At 34.2% G+C, this 20,008-nt stretch overlaps 1 protein-coding gene across 9 annotated transcripts in view; it reads right to left on the bottom strand.

Moving 5' to 3' along the window:
• Positions 1-20,008, bottom strand: part of HNF4G (hepatocyte nuclear factor 4 gamma) — a 121,661-nt gene that overhangs the window by 82,717 nt on the left and 18,936 nt on the right. For 2 of the 9 annotated variants that reach the window (XM_072734456.1, XM_072734453.1), the window contains exon 1: positions 17,914-18,006. The exons of the other annotated variants lie outside the window; for them this stretch is intronic. The gene's annotated coding sequence lies outside the window, so the exon portion shown is untranslated. Of the gene's footprint in view, positions 1-17,913; positions 18,007-20,008 lie in introns of those variants that run through there. 9 annotated transcript variants of the gene reach the window in all.

Here is a 20,008-nt window from a genome sequence, read left to right on the forward strand (position 1 = left end):
ACCATTACTGTTTCTTAAAAATACATATTTTAAGATAAACAACTTTTTTCATTAGTATCATATCTGTTAAGGAGTAGTGAAAAAACTCAGAAAGTCATTAGGAAAATGAGTGTAAGAATGATATTCATTATTCTCTTTAGCTTTCACTTTTGATTTAAAAAGCATACGTGAGATTAAAACTGTTCTTAACTTTGACCCAGTTACAATGCTGAGGCAACATGAACTCTGCCCCTTAAATGCCAACCTGTAAGTGGAGGTTATTGCTGCTTCCAATGAAGGTGTAAATTCGATTAAATAAATATACTACACATATGGCATTTAAGAAATGAAGAAAGAAGACACAATTCCTCAACCTTCAAAGAACTTACAGGATAGTGTAGACATATATATATATATATATATATATATATATATATATATATATATATATTTAATTGTCAAAATTGGAACAAGATTTTTGTTTATTTGCTTTTGTTTTGTTGTTTGTTGTTTTTGTTTTGTCTCCAGTGGAAATCATTAAAATTTGATTCCTGTTCCCTTAGGGAAAATAAGCTTTAAAAATGAGTTGGAGTGTCTCTTTGTTCTCAAGATTTCTCTCATTTTGACAACTATTTTCTGTTATAAGTAGATAAAGTGTAGCTCTTTAAACACAAACATACATTGGTCTTCTTTCTTTTGCTTATTTCTTCCTTCCTCATCTCTTTAGTTAGATTATACATTTTTCTCCCACACTTAATGCAAGACCTGGTCTTTAATTTTATCATGTTTACCTATATACACATTTTTTTTTTTAAAGATTTTATTTATTTATTCATGATAGTCACACAGAGAGAGAGAGAGGCAGAGACACAGGCAGAGGGAGAAGCAGGCTCCATGCACCGGGAGCCCGATGTGGGATTCGATCCCGGGTCTCCAGGATCGCGCCCTGGGCCAAAGGCAGGCGCCAAACCGCAGCGCCACCCAGGGAACCCCCTATATACACATTAATTCAGGAGCCTTATGAACAGTAGGAGCTGCTACTATTATTATTATTATTACCTCCCAAATTTATATTTCTAATCCTAACCACCTACCAGTGCCCAGGCTAGTCTTAAAACATAATTAACAGCTCATTATATTTTCCTTAAAATTACTATCATTCTCTAATTTGTTCTCTACTGAAAATGGCCATCACCTCACTTCTGGCAATATATACACATATATGTATGCACATAAACACACATGCATTTGTAAGTATGTATATATATACTTACAAAGTGTATATAGATTTGTATTTTTTTTTTAGATATAGCAGGTCTTTCATTCTATATACTACATCTGTCACAAACTCATTTTGATAATTCCTTAGGAAGGAAAACCTAATTTCTGCAGCTTATTAATGACAAATTTTAATTATCTTAAAAATTTTAACTATCTCATGATGAATGCTTCTTTGCTTTACTCTTCTCAATTAATTAATCATCCTATTTTGAACCCAGTCCAGTGCTGATGCCAGGCTCCCCCTGGAGCTGCTTAGGGCCCATGAGCTCACAGTCATCTCTTGAGTTCACATCTCCATTCACTTTGACCACGAATCTAATTTCACATACAGATGCTCTTTCTAACCACTCCCTCCAGCAAATCAAGCCCTTACTCCATCAGATCTTAGATGCTGCTTTCCCTCATCTCCAGAAAGGAGCCTACTCTACCCTATGGTAATGCTCCCAAGAATAAATACCCCTTTGCTGAGCAAGACCTGAGTAGCCACCAACCCTGCTGCCACCACTCCTTCACCCTAAATGTTCCACATACCTTCTCAGTGGTATTCTCTAATGCACACAGAAGATCCATCTATTAGATTTAATGTTATATGTGATGCTCCACGAAAGTTTCAACCTAAGATATTGCCTCTTTCCTCTTTCCTCAAATAACTCATGGTAAAATCTAAGGGAATAACTTTAGGGTCACATAAACCCAGGTTTTAATTCTGGCTCTGCTACTTGTCTGATTCTGGACAACTTCAGTTTTTTCACTTAAAGAAAGATTTACTGCAGGGGTATAGTGGGGGATAGGCATAAAATATACAGCCCATGGTGGGCACCAACTTCCCTTCTATCTTAAGGCCAAGAAAGGAGATCACATAAAACTACCTGATAAATCAAGGCTACCTTATTATACTAAAAAAGGAGAAGGGTGGGCAGCCCGGGTGGCTCAGCGGTTTAGCGCTGCCCTCAGCCCAGGGCCTGATCCTGGATACCCAGGATCGAGTCCCACATCGGGCTCCCTGCATGGAGCCTGCTTCTCCCTCTGCCTGTGACTCTGCCTCTCTCTCTGCGTCTCTCAGGAATAAATAAATAAAATCTTTAAAAAAAAGTAAAAAAGGGGAAGGGTGGCAAGAATTAATACACATTCTCATCTTCTCACTTCCTCTTAGATGAATAGACATGTGAGAGATACATGGTCCTTCCTCATGAAAACTGATGCACATGTATTCTCTTTACAATGCAGAATAGTCCATTGTTACTAATATGGAGCTTTGGAATCTTCTCTGAATACAACATACTTGGTAAATGACTAAATTAATTAGTCAATGGACCTGTTCTGGATATATTAGACTTGATAAATACTAAAAACATCAACTGGTTAAAAATAGATTCTTTATTCCATGTGGCTTGCATATAGAGTGTTTATTTTACCTTCACAATACGAGGAAGAGATTTTGATTACCAACCTGGTAAGAATGGTAAGAACTGCATTTCTTATACTTTCTAAGTAAATACTGACGTCAATTGTCAATTCCTTATACTCCTTTTTTTTTTTTTTTTTTTTTTTTTTTTTGTGAGAGAGAGAGCACATGTGAGTAGCAAGTGACGGGGGAGAGACAGAAAGAGAGAGAGAGAGAATCTTAGGACGGCTCCATGCCCATGCCCACTGGGATATGCTCCATTTTTTAAAAAAGGAATTAGACATAAAAATGGCCCAGATAAAGTAGAATAGCAAACATAAACTTAAAATGAAAACTAAGTAATCCAATAAAACACAGTTATATTTTTCACAGGAGTATGCTCTCAAGGAAATAGAAAAAAAGGTTTTTAAAAAATCTTGAGACGCCTGCATGGCTCAGTCAAAGATCCAACTCTCAATCTCAGTTCAAGTCATGATCTCAGCGTTGTGGGATCAAGCCCCAAGTCCATGCTGGGCATGGAGCCTGCTTAAGATTTCTTCTCTCTCCCTCTCCTTCTGCCCCCCTCTAAAAAAAAAAATCTCAAGTATGACAGATCAGCAAATTCTTATAGTAACCCCATAAGTCCCTTCTTGAGTTGTGTTATATATCATACCACCCTCAAACATTTGTAACCTCATTCTTAGTAGGTGGCGCAATGTATTCAATATTAACTCTATACATTCCTCTTTTCCTAATAATATTTATGTTGAATTTTGAATAATTCAACTACGATCTTATACAGAAAATAAGATCCTCAAAGTGTAGAAAATGAGTTTTTTAGATACATGAGGCTCTGGACAAGTTTGTAAAATTTTGAGTATTTCTAGACAAAGAAGTCCTGGATAAGAGGCATTCTACGGTTCCCATAAGCACTTAGACAATAATGCTCACTAGGTGGAAAAGTCCACACAACTCACTGTAACCAGTTCTGACTTAGAATACTTAATCCCATAGAGCTATAACCATATTCAATTAGGATCTTTTTTTTGCTTTGGTTTTGGTTTAGTTTTTTGAAGATAAGATTAAATAAGTTTGCATACGGAAAATATTCAAACATTGCAACTACTAATGTTTTTAAGCTTTATTTATTCATTTGAGAGAGAGAGATGGAGAGTGGGGGGCAGGACAGAGGGAGACCTCAAGCAGATTCCCTGCGGAGCCCAACATGGGGCTCCATCCCACGACGCATGGGATCATGACTTGAGCCAAAACCAAGAGTTGGACGCTTAATAGACTGAGCCACCCAGGTGCCCCTACAACAAAAGTAACTTATTGAAGATTTTTTGTTAATAGAGCATTATGGTTAGTTTTAAAAATCTTTTTAACATCTTGCTCAAAAATATAAAAGCAATTATCACTTTTATGAGCTTTTCAGTTATTTCACTAATTCAATGGCATTGCAGATGTGTCTGCAAAATGAAACGTAGAACTGAAATAATTTATCAAGATAAATGTTAGTAAAACATTTTCTTTAATTACTTGCATATTTCACTTTGCTATACTTTAAGATCAACTACCCGGAAAATTATAGTTCTCTATGTTCATTCATAACACCAGGTTGTAGCAAATCATTTAATTGTTCTCTAGAGCATAAATACTTGAACATTTCTCACCACATTGACTGTCACAATTGGATATGTGTGTAACTAAAGATACCAACATTTTATGAAACTTAATTTTTAATTATTAATCCCCTCCTATCCATCTAGAAGCAATGTTATTACCAAATACATCTCTTAATAGAGACAGATGGAAGAACTATATGAAATATATCACTTAGGTTTAAAAAAGTTAATAAATTTTATGTTCTCAAAAATCACATTTTGTGTTCTCAAATAGACTGTGTAGTCCAGTGTCCATTTTTTTTTTTTTAGGAAGTCAAGTTCCTAAAAACTTAGTGTTTTACTGTTTTGAGGCTTGATATACTTAATTTGGAAGATGAGTTATTTGTTTGGGTTTTAATGAGATAGAAAAATGCATTTAAAGACTGTTATTGCACAAAAAACATGGGTGTGGCTGAAATAGGGAAGAATTCAAGACCTATATCTCATTTTTTATATATAATTGACAATCTTATTCCCTACAAAATGTTAACACTTATAGTAATATGCATATACACAAGTGTTTCCAAGTAGTTTGATTTTTTTTTTTTTAATTTTACTTAGTTAACCTACAGTGCAATATTGGTTTCTGGAGTACAATTCAGTGATTCATTACTTACAAACAACACCCTGTGCTCATCACAAAACGTGCCCTCCTTAATAGTTTGATTCTTAATAGCAGCATTTTCTTATACAATTCCTTCCATTCAGTCAAAAAATAGGTGTTTCATGATGTAATAGACTAAGTTTTCTCCTGAGCACTGGAGCTAGAGCAGTGAATAAAGAGGGCAAAGTCTCTGCCTTCATGCACCTTATTCTTGTAAGCAAGAGAGGCATACAAAATATATATATATTAAAATGTCAGTGACTGCTAAGTACAATTAAGAGAGATAAAACAAGATGAGACGACAGCATGATTAGGGCTATTTTTGATAGGCTGATTAGATAAGAGCTCTCTCAGAATTTGACATTTAGGAAAAGACCTAGCAAAAATAACTGGGGAGAAAAGGGCTTCTGTGTAGAGCACAGCAAAACACCAAAGCACCAACAATCTGTGTATTCTGGAAGCTTCAGGTAGACCAATGTGACTGGAGAACAAGAGGATAAGTGAGGATGTACTAGTAAATGTACTAATGACTTAATACACATCTTACTTAATGCTCAGTATTATCACATGTGATATACATTACTTTCTTCATTAAAAAACCCCATAAAACATTAAGATCAGAAATATGAAATAACTTGCCTGTGATTGAGGCAGATCAATCACTTAATTCCAGAAGGGCCAAATCAGTATTATTAGTTCCTGTGCTATTTTGCTTCCAGCAAGGAACAAAACAAGAAATAACTTTATAGTCCTGGAGTAGGAATGAGGCTGCAGATATCAGGACGGGCTGGTGGTATAGGGTATAGAAAACTTAAATTCAAGAGGCCTGACATACCGCTACCCTGGTGGATGGTTGTGAGCTACAATTTCATCCCGAAATGGTCCATTTGAACATTAAAACCCCTATATAATCATTCATTTCTTTATTACTTATCCTAAACATGTCTATTAAAGGCCTAATACAGAGTAGGCAATGTGATTAAGAATTATAATGAATAATAATTGAAGGTGCCTTCATAGATCCCTCATTCAAGTGGAAGGCAAATGTATAGACATATCATTCAAGATAATATAGATTCAATAAATGAGCAGCAAAAGTGCTATGAAAATATAAAGCCAGGAAAATTTGGGAATGAAGCTGCATGATCACACTGGGCCTCTAATATTTTATTCTGTCAGTCACTGCATAACATTCTATGCATCCTATAAGGAAACAATATTGCATAAATTCCCTCTTAAAGTCTAAAAATTTTTTGGCAGACATAAGGCTTTACTAAGTTTTTTCTCTCTTTCCTATAACAATCCCTGTAATTCTAAGTTATTTTTCTAATAATAAGTCATATGCTCAGAAATCTTCACAGATCATGAATTTCTTCATTGATAACAATAATAATGGACGGAAATAATTTAACCGAGATATAAAATCATGGCCTATTACTCAAAAAATGAAACACATGCATAGGGAAACTATGCATATTCTTCTTTCTTTTAACACTTAAAAAATAAAGTCAAGGTTTTTACGGTATAATTTTAAAGGAAAGATACTTGAAAAGCCCGAACTTATACAAGGGGTGACATGTGTCTTCATTAACAACCACTCTGGATGCTTTACAGCTGGAAATTTAGCTTTTGAAGGTTTGAATTACCTCAAGAATAAGAAAGGAGTCTGACCAGTGATAAGCTATGTGCTGAGGCTCACATAATGAAAATCTAGATAAGAGACTAATTGTAGGAGCAGGTCATTGAACTCCAAGGCGAATTAACTCCACCTTGAAGCAGCTTTGTCACTCTCTATAAAGCATATGCCATCCCCGTGAGGAATTAAAATCCTATTTCTCTAATACAGTACTGGTGAAACAAAGAAAACATACAGAATTCTAAGAAATGAATAATTCTGAGTCAGAAAATTAAAATTTTTGATGAGTTCAAAAGTAAAGTGTTGAATTTTAGGTTGCATCTATGATATAAACAAACTTACCAATGTTCCCAAATGGAAACAAGAAAAGTCAGTTCCTATAGTCTCCATCCTCTTTGACCTGAGATAATATATCATAAAGATGGTAGCAATGTCATTACTAATAGAAGGAATCAGTAAAATCGAATATGTTTTAACATAAATGCAATGTTAAAAGGGGTTTATGATTACTTTGTAATTACTGAATAGCAAATCTTCCATTTGAACATTAAAATTCAATTTGATTGGCTATAGTTAACCCTTGTTACAATGACCAGTAGCCCAAACTTGAACAGGTGACAGTCAGTTGGCCAAGCATAATTAATAATAGCTTCCCTTGCTACTCTCAAGAGTATCCTGATTTAGAAAATAAGTTATGCCACCTTTCTCAAGATTTAAAATAGTGGATGGGGTGTCTGGCTGGCTCAGTCGGTAGAGCACATGACTCTTGATCTTGAGGTTGTGAGTTCAAGCCCCACGTCTGGCAAAGAGCTTACATTAAAATATATTACTTCTTTTGAAATAACATTTGATGAAACATTTCAAATGGTTTTTTGCCACTGATTCACTCGACTGTCAACTAAAACTGAACGCCCAGTTAATTAAGCTGAAATCTTATTGGTACTGTGCTACACACTAAAATTAAAAAAAGGGATCCCTGGATGGCCAGTGGTTTAGCATTTGCCTTCAGCCCAGAGCATGATCCTGGAGTCCCGGAATCGAGTCCCACATCTGGCTCCCTGCATGGAGCCTGCTTCTCCCTCTGCCTGTGTCTCTGCTTCTTTCTCTCTCTCTCTCTGTGTCTCATGAATAAATAAATAAAATCTTTTTAAAAATTAAATTAGGGATCCCTGGGTGGCGCAGCGGTTTGGCGCCAGCCTTTGGCCCAGGGCGCGATCCTGGAGACCCGGAATCGAATCCCACGTCGGGCTCCCGGTGCATGGAGCCTGCTTCTCCCTCTGCCTGTGTCTCTGCCTCTCTCTCTCTCTGTGTGACTATCATAAATAAAATTAAAAATAAATAAATAAATAAATAATAAATAAAAAATAAAAAATTAAATTAAATTATAAAAAGGAATTCATAAATATGCCCTTCCTGGCAGAAATTAAACCCAAAAAAGAAAATAAAATGGCCCATCAATGGGCATATAAAACTAAAAGCTAACAAAATAGAAATATAAAATCAGCCACATGAAAAGACATGCATATGCTAGGACAATGCACTCATTATTTTTTTTTCTTTTTTAGATTTTATTTATTTATCCACGAGAGACATGGAGAGAGAGAGAGAGGCAGAGACACAGGCAGAGGAAGAAGCAGGCTCCATGCAGGGAGCCAGATGTGGGACTCGATCCCAGGTCTCCAGGATCATGCCGTTGGCCAAAGGCAGCACTAAACCGTTGAGCTACCTGGGCTGCCCAATGCACTCATTATTTAAATAACATGTCTATATATAGAATAAATTCTATATAAATTTAATTCACTTGATTTAATCAGTTTTTCTTAAGAGGTCAGTTGTTTAACATGTGAGATATTATTATTAACACTAGAAAATCAAAGGCTTAATAGTCAGAAAGCATAGTTTTTAATTAACTTGACATTTGATATTTTAATTAAGTTGATATTTAAATAAAATATGCCCAAACAAAATATATGCCTATTATTGAAAATTTTGTAAAATACAGAAAACTTTTAAAAAGCCCTATAATTTTATCATCCAAAGTACCATTTTTAATATATTCTTACATTAGATAGTTATAGATGTATGTATGTGCATATACATTAATATGTATACATGCTATGCATATACATATATTAAACACGTACACATATATGCATGTGTACATGTTTAATATATGTATATTATATAGATTATTCTCTATTTGGAGTGTTTTCAATCTTTTATTTTTATACAGTATTACATTGTGAGCATTGTCCTATATCATTATTATGTGAAAACATTATTTGAAGATAGGATAGTACATGAACTGTATTTACTTTGACAATATCACTAATTATTTCAAAATATTCTAGAAGTGGGATAATTAAGTCGGATGATATGAATTTCTTCATAAATTTTGACCCACAGTGTCACTGCACTCACCACGAAAGTGGTCTTAATTTTCATTATCCACTAGTGCAGAGCATAGGCTTTGCAATGGGAGTGCCTATGATGGAATCATGGCTCAAACACTCACTAATTGCATACTTTAGTCTTTAAACTCTTTAAAAAATCAATTACTCATTTGAAAAGTAATGACAATAAATGCTTTGAGGTTGTATTAGAACCAAAGGATGTTGGAGACCTACTAAAACTGCAACAATTATTATTGTACCCACTAGTAATGGTATAATGTCAACACTGAATAAAACACTTTTGCTCTTTGAAAATCATTATTTATATCATTTATTATAAAATTTAAAGTAATTTTGAACTTATATGACTACAGTTTGGCAGTGACAACTAGCAATTCCCTTAGATATGATCCTCCCTCGATGGCAAGAGATAAGTAATTGGGCACTTTGGAATTGGAGATCACATTTCTCAGCAGCTGGCTGTAGCTATAGTTTTCACCAATGGAATATGATCATAAGTGAAGCTTGCTACTTATGGGCCTAGGCTTGAAGATATTGTGCATGAAATCCTCCATGCTCCCTCCTTTCTGCAAGCTGAAATACAGATGTGCCTGTGATTTAGCCTCATCCAGGCAGAGTAAAGACAATGCCCTGCAGCAAGGGTCATAAAAATGACAGAGACGACTGTTTTGTAAATAAAGTTTTTTGAAACACAGCCATATCCATTTGTTTGTGTATAGTCTGTGGCCACTTTCACCCTACAACTGCAGAATTAATTGTAACAGACATCATATGGCCCCCAAATCCTACAATATTTGCTACCTGGTCCTTTACACAAAAAACTGCCAACCCGGGCTCCAGGAGATAGCAAACCAATTCAAGAGAAACAATCTCAGTCCCCAGGGGACCCTGTGAAACACAAATAATCATTCAGCCTAGACCAGGGGCTTAGGGGTTGCTAAGTGGGAAGGAAATAAACTTCTACTTTATCACAGCAACCCTTTTGGGCCATTTAGTTCTAGCAGCATAATTTGCATCCTGGCTAATATTCAAGGAAAGCTGGTTTTTATGCAGTTATGCCATTTAAATATGTCATTTTATTAACCTTTGAGAATTGTTCTTGTTCATTTATGAAGTTTTAATATGTTAGATTTAAACCTGTCTGTAATATTTATGGAAAATAATGTTCATAGATTATTTGATTTTTAGGTTAATGGTATTTCTATATAATTCTAAAAATATTTCTCTTCTAACAAATCTATCCATACTTATGGTTTCTTATATTTTTTACAGTTAGTTTTTCTTTTTCCAAAACCAGGTAGATATGTCTTTTTTTGTGTGTTTTTTTATTATCTCAATATTTCACTCATCTTTTTCATTCCAAATGGCATCTAGAAGTACTTACTGAATAGTTAACTCATAGATATGTTACAATTACTTACATATTATAAAATATTCAGAATTGTATTATCATATATTATACATTTATAAACATAATTTCAGAGCTTTTATATTATTCCGTTGTTCTTTTCTCAAAGCAGTATCATAGAGCTTTAATTATTATACTTTTAGGGGGATCCCTGGGTGGCTCGGCAGTTTAGCTCCTGCCTTTGGCCCAGGGCGTGATTCTGGAGACCCAGGATTGAGTCCCGCGTCGGGCTCCCTCCATGGAGCCTGCTTCTCCCTCTGCCTGTGTCTCTGCCTCTCTCTCTCTCTGTGTCTATCATGAATGAATAAATAAATAAAATCTTTTAAAGAAATATTATACTTTTAGAATTCAATTAATATCTAGTATATCAAGTTGTTCTTATTCATATTTAATCTCTAACTTTTGAGGGAATAGGGGTATTTTTTTAAAATTCTATTTTGTCATGTGAGAAATATAAAATAAATTATAATTTACTTAATTTATTTATCATGATGATAAACTAAGATTGACATCAATGGATTTTCACAATACAGGTGGAAAAAAAATCACACTACCACATTACATATATCATATGTTTTTATTCTCAAAAGTAAGTCTGAAAATAATCTAATGTCATAGACTTCTTCATTAGAGTACGGCTAAGACAAATAATTTTTATCTTAGTTATTAATACTATTGGTGTTTTCATTTTAGTTACTAGAAAATTGGATTATGCAGTTAAAATCATGAGATCAGTTAGTAGGAGAGCCTGAGATTCAGTGCCCCTGCTCTCTGTCATAATTTCCAGTTTCAGTAATCTGAGTATTAATTCTACAGTGGGTCTGGCCAAATCATTGAATGCAGGCATTTTATTATATATTTTATCCCAGAACACCTTAAAAAACAAATTTGTATGTTGTCATGAAAATCCTTATCTTGAAACTCCGTATGCAATAATGACCTCCTATCCTTAACAGACCTTAAGATATGGATATTATTTTTTAATTTAATTATTCTGATTGGGATTGAAACAAATCTATGGCATTCATGCGAATTAGAAGCTTTATATTTCTGAGTCTTTCCATGCAAGAACCTCTACGTATTTATTCACATCTCTTTAAAGTCTTTCAAAGAGTCTTATTTTTAGTCTTGCATATTTATAATTTTAATAATTTATTATGAAACCTCTGATGTATATAAAATAACAGCTAGTATCTGTTCAGTTTAATAGTAATGAAATAAATATCCATATGCCAATGCTTAGTTTATGAGGTAGAACATGAACAGTGACTTTGAAGGACCCTGGATACCATTCCTTGATTGAATCCCACTCCTAGAGTTAATTACTATCCTATGCTAATAACTCCTTACATTACTTTGAGTTTTACAACATACCCATAAACTAATAACAGTGTATTGTTTAGTTGTTTCTGTTTGGGTCTTTATATAAATGAAAATGCTACTATAATGTATTTTTCTTTGATTTGATTTTTCAAACTGAATTTTCTGTTTATATGAGATTTATTTATGTTGATGGATAGAGGAGTGATTTATTTTCTCTTTTATAATAAATCACCACGTGAATATACCACAGTGCATTTATCCATTCCATTATTGATAGACATTTGGGGTATTTCCAATATTTGCTTTTACAAACAGTGCTGCTATAAATATTCTGGTGTATGTTTCCAGGTGCACATATCAACACGTGGTTTGTGGACCTACGCCAGTTCAAGGATTGTTTGTTATAAGTCCATGACGGGATAAGTACAGAAATAGAGGGTAAGCAGTTAGAAGCTTTAATAGTAATTGGATTTTGCTGTAATATCTGAGCTCAGAATCAGTCTTTTTTTTTTTTTTTTTTAGAATCAGTCTTATTTAGCAGGGCTTCACCAGTATGATGGTGTTGAACTCCTGTGGTAAGTCACACTGTGGCATATGAGTCATGTGCACTTAACAATCGTGATACTTTTAAGATTACGTTAGCAACTATAATCCAAAAATGTGTAAAAGTTGGATAAAATATAAACACATACATAACTTTATAAATATCTATACATTCTTTTCAATTGGTAAATAAGTCTGTTTTAAAATTCTATCACTTAACATTATTGCTAAATTAGAGAAATAAATTTCTATAATTTATTTTATTTTATTTTATAAAAGATTTTATTTATCTATTCAGGAGAGACGCAGAGAGAGAGGCAGAGACACAGGCAGAGAGAGAAGCAGGCTCCTGCAGGAGCCCAACATGGGACTGGATCTGGGGTCTCCAGGATCACGCCTGGGCCAAAGGCAGGCGTTAAACCGCTGAGACACCCAGGGATCCCCCATATAATTTATTTTTAATGCCTAATTCATTTTTTTAAAGAATTTTATTTTATTTTATTTATGATAGTCACAGAGAGAGAGAGAGAGGCAGAGACACAGGCAGAGGGAGGAGAAGCAGGCTCCATGCACCAGGAGCCCGACGTGGGATTGGATCCCGGGTCTCCAGGATCGCGCCCTGGGCCAAAGGAAGGCGCCAAACCCCTGCGCCACCCAGGGATCCCATAATGCCTAATTCATTGACAGCAATGTAAGCTTCAATTGATTTTTTTGTTATTATTAAGACAAAATATACCTTTCAAGAATGTAGTAGTAGCAATAAACAAAATAAAGACAAAAGAAGTGATTTTAAAGAAATGAAAACTAAAATATTGAAACTACGTATTCAACCTAAGATGTTGGCTGACTATACTGTGATGCAGTCACACAATAGAGAACTATCTAAAAAAAAAAAGAATGAGAAAGGTCTTCAAGAAATGACAGAAAATCTCAAGAGATATCATGAGGGCGGGGTGGGGGGGTGGGGAAGAAAAGGCAGAAAGCATGTATAATCACAAATAGAGCTATTTGTGAAAGAGAAAAAAATAAATTAGCATGCATATATCTTCTAATCATGCCAAAAAAATCCCAATGAAATTAGTTACATGAGAGGGGTATTGAGTGGAAGGGATACAGGAGGGAATGTGGTTTCTGTAAGGGATCGCTTTTTATACATAGTTTTTACTTTTGAAAGCATAACATACCATATTGGGAAAAAAATAAATAATTAAGAACAAGAATCAGAAAAACAAACAACAAAATCCCCACAAAACAAAAAACAACCCTGAAAGCAAGGTGAAATAAATATAGTTAAATTGTATTACAAATAAACATCATTACCATGCTGGAGGAGAAAGAAGGGAGGAAAAAGAGAAGGGAAACAAAGAGAGAGAAGGAAGGAAGGAGGGAAATTTCAAAACTAGGATTCCTTTGTCCTGAATAGTTCGAGAAGCCCTGCTCTGAGGTCCATTTAGCAGTGGAACTGCTAGCTCACAGTTATTGCTGAATTTTGCCATTCATTCCAAGTAGTTTTCTAAAGCATCGTACACCTACAGCATATGCCAGTTCTAGTTGCTCAGTAATGCTGATATTGCCATTTATTCCTGGAAATAAGGCAAGATATAAACACTCATTGTGGTCTAAATTTGCCTTTCCAGTGTTACAGATTAGAGTCAGCAAATTTACAAATTTTTCTTGGCTACTTTGCTTTCTTTTCTATGACATGACTGTCTTATCCTCACTTTTTTTATTTGTTGTCTTTTTGTCACTAGCTTACCAAGTTTTTATATATTTTAGATTCTAAATTCTGTTGGTCATGGGCCATGCAAACATTTTAGTCTGGCTTTTGGAACTGTCATTTCACTCTTCCCACAGTGCCTTTAAAGGTGGGGGGAGCCTGGAATTTGAACAAAGTGAAATTTATCAGACTATCTGTACGATTGTGCTTCTTTCTAAAAGTAATCCTTTCATAAAAACAAATTGGAAACATATTCTGTTATGTCCCCCTTCTAATTTATTAATCTGTTTGGAATTGATTTTTATGTTACATGTGAGTGAGGTGGGGTCCAGTTCTATCTTTTCCATAAAAATTGCTAATTTTCCTAACACCTTCTGCCAGAGGACTAAGCTCCCTCTACTGATGTGCAATGCTATAAAAGAACAAGTTTCCATGTATGTGTGGGTTGTTTATGAGCTAAGCCCTCTGTTCCAGCAATTTACTCCTGAACTAGCACACTGTAATAATTTTAATAGGTTTAAAATAGATCTTGATATCTGATAGGGCAAGGGGTGCTTCCTCATACTGCCTTTTCGGGAATGAATTAGCAATTCCTGTCCTTTTGATCTATCGTATGAATGTTAAAATGAGCTAGTCAGCTTTCATGAAAAGTCTTGTTGACACTTGATAGGAATTGTGTTAAAACATGCAACAATTTGAGGAAAATCGCCATTTAAAAAAGTGTCTTTTTATCTGCAGTGAGCTTCTCCATTTATTTGGATGTATCTTTGTGTTTTTCAATACAATTTTATAATTTCCATAAAAAATCTGCATGATTTTAATTATTCTTAGATACTTTACAATTTATGTTGTTGCTATTAAAAATGGAACATTTTCCAAGTTAAAATATTAACTAAATATTAATACATGGAATTGTGCTTGAATTTTGTTATCTTGATTTTATAGTTAAAAGTGACTAATAATTCGTTGAGGCATCTTGGTGGCTCAGTCAGTTAAAGCATCAAGTGCTTGATTTCCACTTGGGTCATTATATCCCAGGTCATGAGATAGATAGATAAATCAATAAATAAATCTCTTTTAAAAAGACTAATAATGTGTAGATTTTTTTTCCTAAATGGGAAATCATGTCATCTACATAACAAATCAAAATTAGCTTAATAATTTTCTTTCCTTCCCTCCCTCCCTCTCACATTATCATTTCTGGAATATCTTATTGGTTATACATACAGGTCATGCCTATTCATTTGGGTAAGAGACTACACAAAGCGATGAATACCAACCAGGAAGCGAGGATCACTGGGGTTCATGTCAGAGGCTGGCTACCACATGGAACAATATTTTTTAGAATTTTCTTTGTCTGCTATTTAAAAAGTGAATCTTTCCCCCTTTTTTGGTTACCAATTATTTGGTATATCTTTCCCAATTTTTGTTTTCTATATTATTCAGTTCAGGAGTTTTTCTATTAACAATAGAACTGGGATTTGTTTTGTTTTGTTCTCTGTCCAATAATCTCTTTTAACTGGAAATTTTAATCCATTCATATTTATAATGATTACTGCTATGTGTGGATTTGGTTCTACCATCTACTACCTTTCTGTTCTTTGTTAACTTTTTTTTGCCTTTCTTCATCTTGATCAATGTTCAGTGATTTTGCTGTAATATATTACAGTGTTCTGTTGATTATACTCTCCCGTATTACTGGCTTGAAATTTGTTTGCTTTGTGAATATGAAGATAGGTGTCTTTCATAAATTCAAAATCTATTATAGCCCCCATCACTTTGAATATTGTCTCACCTTGATTTTCTCTCTTCCATCTATCTGGCTGTCCAATTAGGTATATGTGACACTTTTTCTTTTTATCCTCCTTATCTCTGAAAGTCTCTTTCATATTTTCTAGCTGTCTCTCTGCTCTATATTCTATTTTCTTCAGATATTTATTTCAAAAAAATTCTCATTTCAGCTGTGTTTCCTCCGCTGTATAAGCCATAAAATGAATTTCAACCCTCATTTGTTTATTTTTTAATTCTCTCAAACTACTGTTTGGTACTTTTTCAAATATATTATTGCTTTTATAGTCTTGCCTTTTACTATATTTCAGAAAATATACTATTTTTAACATATTAAATATAATTAATGTTTCATAAGTGAAAATTCCAGTAGCTACAGTCTTTTTGGGTCTGTATCTGGTGTTTGTTTTTCTGAATAAATTTATGCTTTGTTCTACCTTATTTAGTGCTGATTTCTTAATATGATCTCATGCCCTTTGAAATGTTATCTGTAAGAATTATTTAAGGCCTTGACTTAGAGTGCTTTTCTTTTTGTGAGATTTTTGCTTGCTTCTGCAAAGTACTTGGGGAAATTATCAACCTTAAAACTGGAATTTATTTTTAGATGTGAATTTGAATTACATGAGGGTGAAGTTAGGAATTTTCTTCAGGTAAAACTTCGCTTTGCTTAACACTGCACTCAGAAAAAAAACCAAGAAAAGTAATTATTCCTACTCTCCTTTAAGAACATATTCATCCTCTCTCTCTCTCTCCCTCTTCCTCTCTCTCCCACCTCTTCCATAACCATTGTATTTGTTTCATCGAACTAACAATAAGAGTTGCCTTCCAGAGATCCTATTGATACAGAGTGCTTTCCAATACAACCCAACCAATTTTTGCCAGCCAAAGCTGTTTTTTGTTTATCAAAAAATGTTCTCAAATCTTAAACTGTATGCCATGAGGAACTGCCAAATATCCCAGGAAAAACATCTGTTTCAGTCCTTGCTAACTTCTCTCAATTTGTGATTTCATGGTGTTCATGTGTTTTTAAAATTCCTTTACCCTCCCAACTCAGCTGTACAATTAGTCTTTTTAAAAAACATATTTTTCAAAAACTATACATTCTGTTGGCATTTTTTAGTTTTTACTAATGGAAAGTTTTCTCTAGATATACAGTCCACCGTATTATCAGAAATTAAAGGGAAGAATGACCATGGGATTTCTGGTTGGAAGAGAGCAATGAAATGTTATGATTCTTAGACTCAGGAAGGCCCTAATCAGCCTTCTCTCTTCAAAGGGGACAGCACAGAACTACTCTTCAAATCATTACACCTTTATGATATGTCAAGATCTTCACTAATACTGGAACAAGCCTAAGAATAGACACCACTTGCTTCATTATTGAGGGAGGGTATTATTTTAACCATGATGAGCAGCAAAGAACCAATAATCCTCCACTATGTTAAATCGAGAGTCAAGAGATTCCTATGGTAGAAGGAAGGGGTGATGGTTAGAAATCGAAATGCAAGAAAGAGGCAAAAAAGACCTCCTTTATATTCACATGTCTGTCTGTTGTCTAAAAAGAGAGGGAGAAAAAAAGGTCTTATGCCGTATTGAATATTCAGTTTAAGACATAATGCAAACAGTTTAGAAACACACTTTTGAAAGATGGTCTAAATTAGATCAGTATCTGCACTCAGAAGTCTAACATGCACACATTTAATATGTATAAATATGAACAGACAATGTAGAGTCCCTATAACCTGTGGTCTTCTTCTTCTATTCCCTCTCTCAGTTAAGAGTACCACCAATCACTCATTTAAGCAAGCTAGAAACTTGGAAATCATTCTCCAAGTATCTCTTACTCACTCCCCAAATCCACTCCATTATCAAATCCCCTACATTTTGCCCTCAAAATTTTTCTGAAATCAATCTATATCTTCTCACCCCCTCTACAGTACCTTCATCCAAGCCTTCAAAATGTGTTTACCTGAACTACTAAAATAGACTCTCCACTGGTCTACCCATGTATACCTTTGCCCCTACCCAGCTGCAGCCAGAATGATATATTCAAAATGTAAATCTGTTCTCATGATCTCCCTACTTAAAACATCTCTAATGCTTCACATCACTCTGGAAAATGACAAAAGTCTTAACATATAACTGTAAGATCCACGTTTTGGTCCCACATACCTCTTGAATAATATTCTTCCCAACACTCGTTTCTCTCTTTGCACCAAAACATTGTCCTTCTTTCTTGTCTTCATATTCACTGTGCTCCTTCCTGCACCACAAAGCCTATATCAGTTTCTCTACAAGAAGTACTCTTACCTTTCTTCCTTCTTTTCCAAGTTAGTTTCCACTCATTATTTAGATATTAGCTCAATTCCCCTTTCTCAGTGAAAGTCTGCACTTCCTTGATTAGATCATATCACTTATTGCACAGCCTTATGGCACAACGTACTTCTCATTCAATAAGCCTATAGTAATTGCAATTACTGAATTAATGTGTACCTTTACTCTAGCTGAAAGTTCCACGAATACAAAGATATGACCTAATATACTAGTGCCCCTAAGAAGCAGTTTATTTCGTTAAATTGTAAAATATATCAGAAAAGGAAGCATATATATATAATGTATTTGTACAGGTTAAATATTAATAATAAATGAAACACTGAATAACATCACCCAAATAAAGAAAGAACACATTGACAGTCTGTGGAAGCCTCATTTATGCCTTTCTACAATCATATATCCACCTGCCAGGTACATGCTGAAGTAATTAAGCATTAACAGGAGATTTTGATCATTATTCTCAATCTTCCCTCTTCACAGAAAATAATTACATTAATATTTACATATTACATAAAACAGTGTTTATATTTTGTTTTTGAAAACATATAAAAGAAATCATACTCAATATATCCGTCTCTGATTTGCTTCTTTCACTCAATGTCAAGTGTCTGAGGTCCAACCACATTGATGGTTTACTTCAGGTTCATTCATTCGTACTCCCATATAATACCCTTTGTATGAGTGGAAAGCAATGTCTTATTTGTTGTTCTAGTGATAGACACTGGAATACATAACTCCTCATACACATGTACAGTGCTTGGCTAGTGTATACAGCCAGGACAAGAACTGCTGGCTTAAAGTGCTACTCAAACTTTCTTTCAGAGATCATTTAAATGAACAAATCATGAGTTATATTTTTTGCTATACCTATCATTTATTGAAGTATTATATAAGTTTTATTCATTTTCTACATTTTTCTCAATATACCTGCTGTTAATCTAAATCAAAGAAGGATACATTTTTTAAAAATCTAACCTATTGCATTAATATATTCATTTATTCAACAAATATTTATTGAGACACTCATTATGCATAAGGTACTATAGTAGATGCCACAATATTCTTAATTTTTTAAATATTTATTCCAATAGTTAAAATCTGGATGCTATTAGGTGCTCAATACTACAGCCTACTCACTGGTCTTCCGAAGGTAATGTTCATTCCGATACTAAGAATGAGAGGGAGAGCATGAGTGAAAACATACCTGCAAAGAGCCAATATGGGGTATGTTGTCATTTATTGCTAAAACTGTCCTAAAAATATCACTTATTATAGCTTCACTTCCAATGTAATAGTAGTATCTTTAAACATTACCTCTCCAATTTTATTTTCCCAAAAGTAAGGCCACTTGTATAACAATATGGAAAAGAACACACAAATTTAAAATGTTTAAATCTGATGTGTATCTTGGTTTTAAAATAAATCATTCTATTTGTCTCCCACCTCACATGACCCTGAGACCTGGAAATGGCTTTATATGATGGAGTTTTAACAGGTGACTATTACTCCTGAGGACTAAAATAAACATTAACATAGTTTGATCAGTGGCAGGGAGTTTCATAGTACTTAGCCAATCATTATCACTTCCCAACTACTCTTTTCACTTTATACCCTTTTATCTTCCAATAAATAAGAATTGCAATAAAGGAAACATTGTCTGGTGGGAGTTCAATGATATAATTAAGCTTCACACCGGGCTATAATTTGGGAGTCCCAGAGAGAAGATATTTATTGCCAACACACCCTAACAAATATAAAAGCTGCTTAATGACTGCATGAAAGTCGGTGTTAGAGGAATTTTTTGTGCTTACTTCCTGGTTGAGAGGTGTAAGAGATATAAAAGAATCATCCAATTTATTTAGAGAAATTTTTCCCATAATAGGAGCAGAAGATATAATGCATGAGAATAGCTTAAATTCTTTAAAACTCATTG

The sequence above is a fragment of the Vulpes vulpes genome, chromosome 13 (genome assembly GCF_048418805.1).
Source record: "Vulpes vulpes isolate BD-2025 chromosome 13, VulVul3, whole genome shotgun sequence".
Lineage (NCBI taxonomy): Eukaryota > Metazoa > Chordata > Mammalia > Carnivora > Canidae > Vulpes > Vulpes vulpes.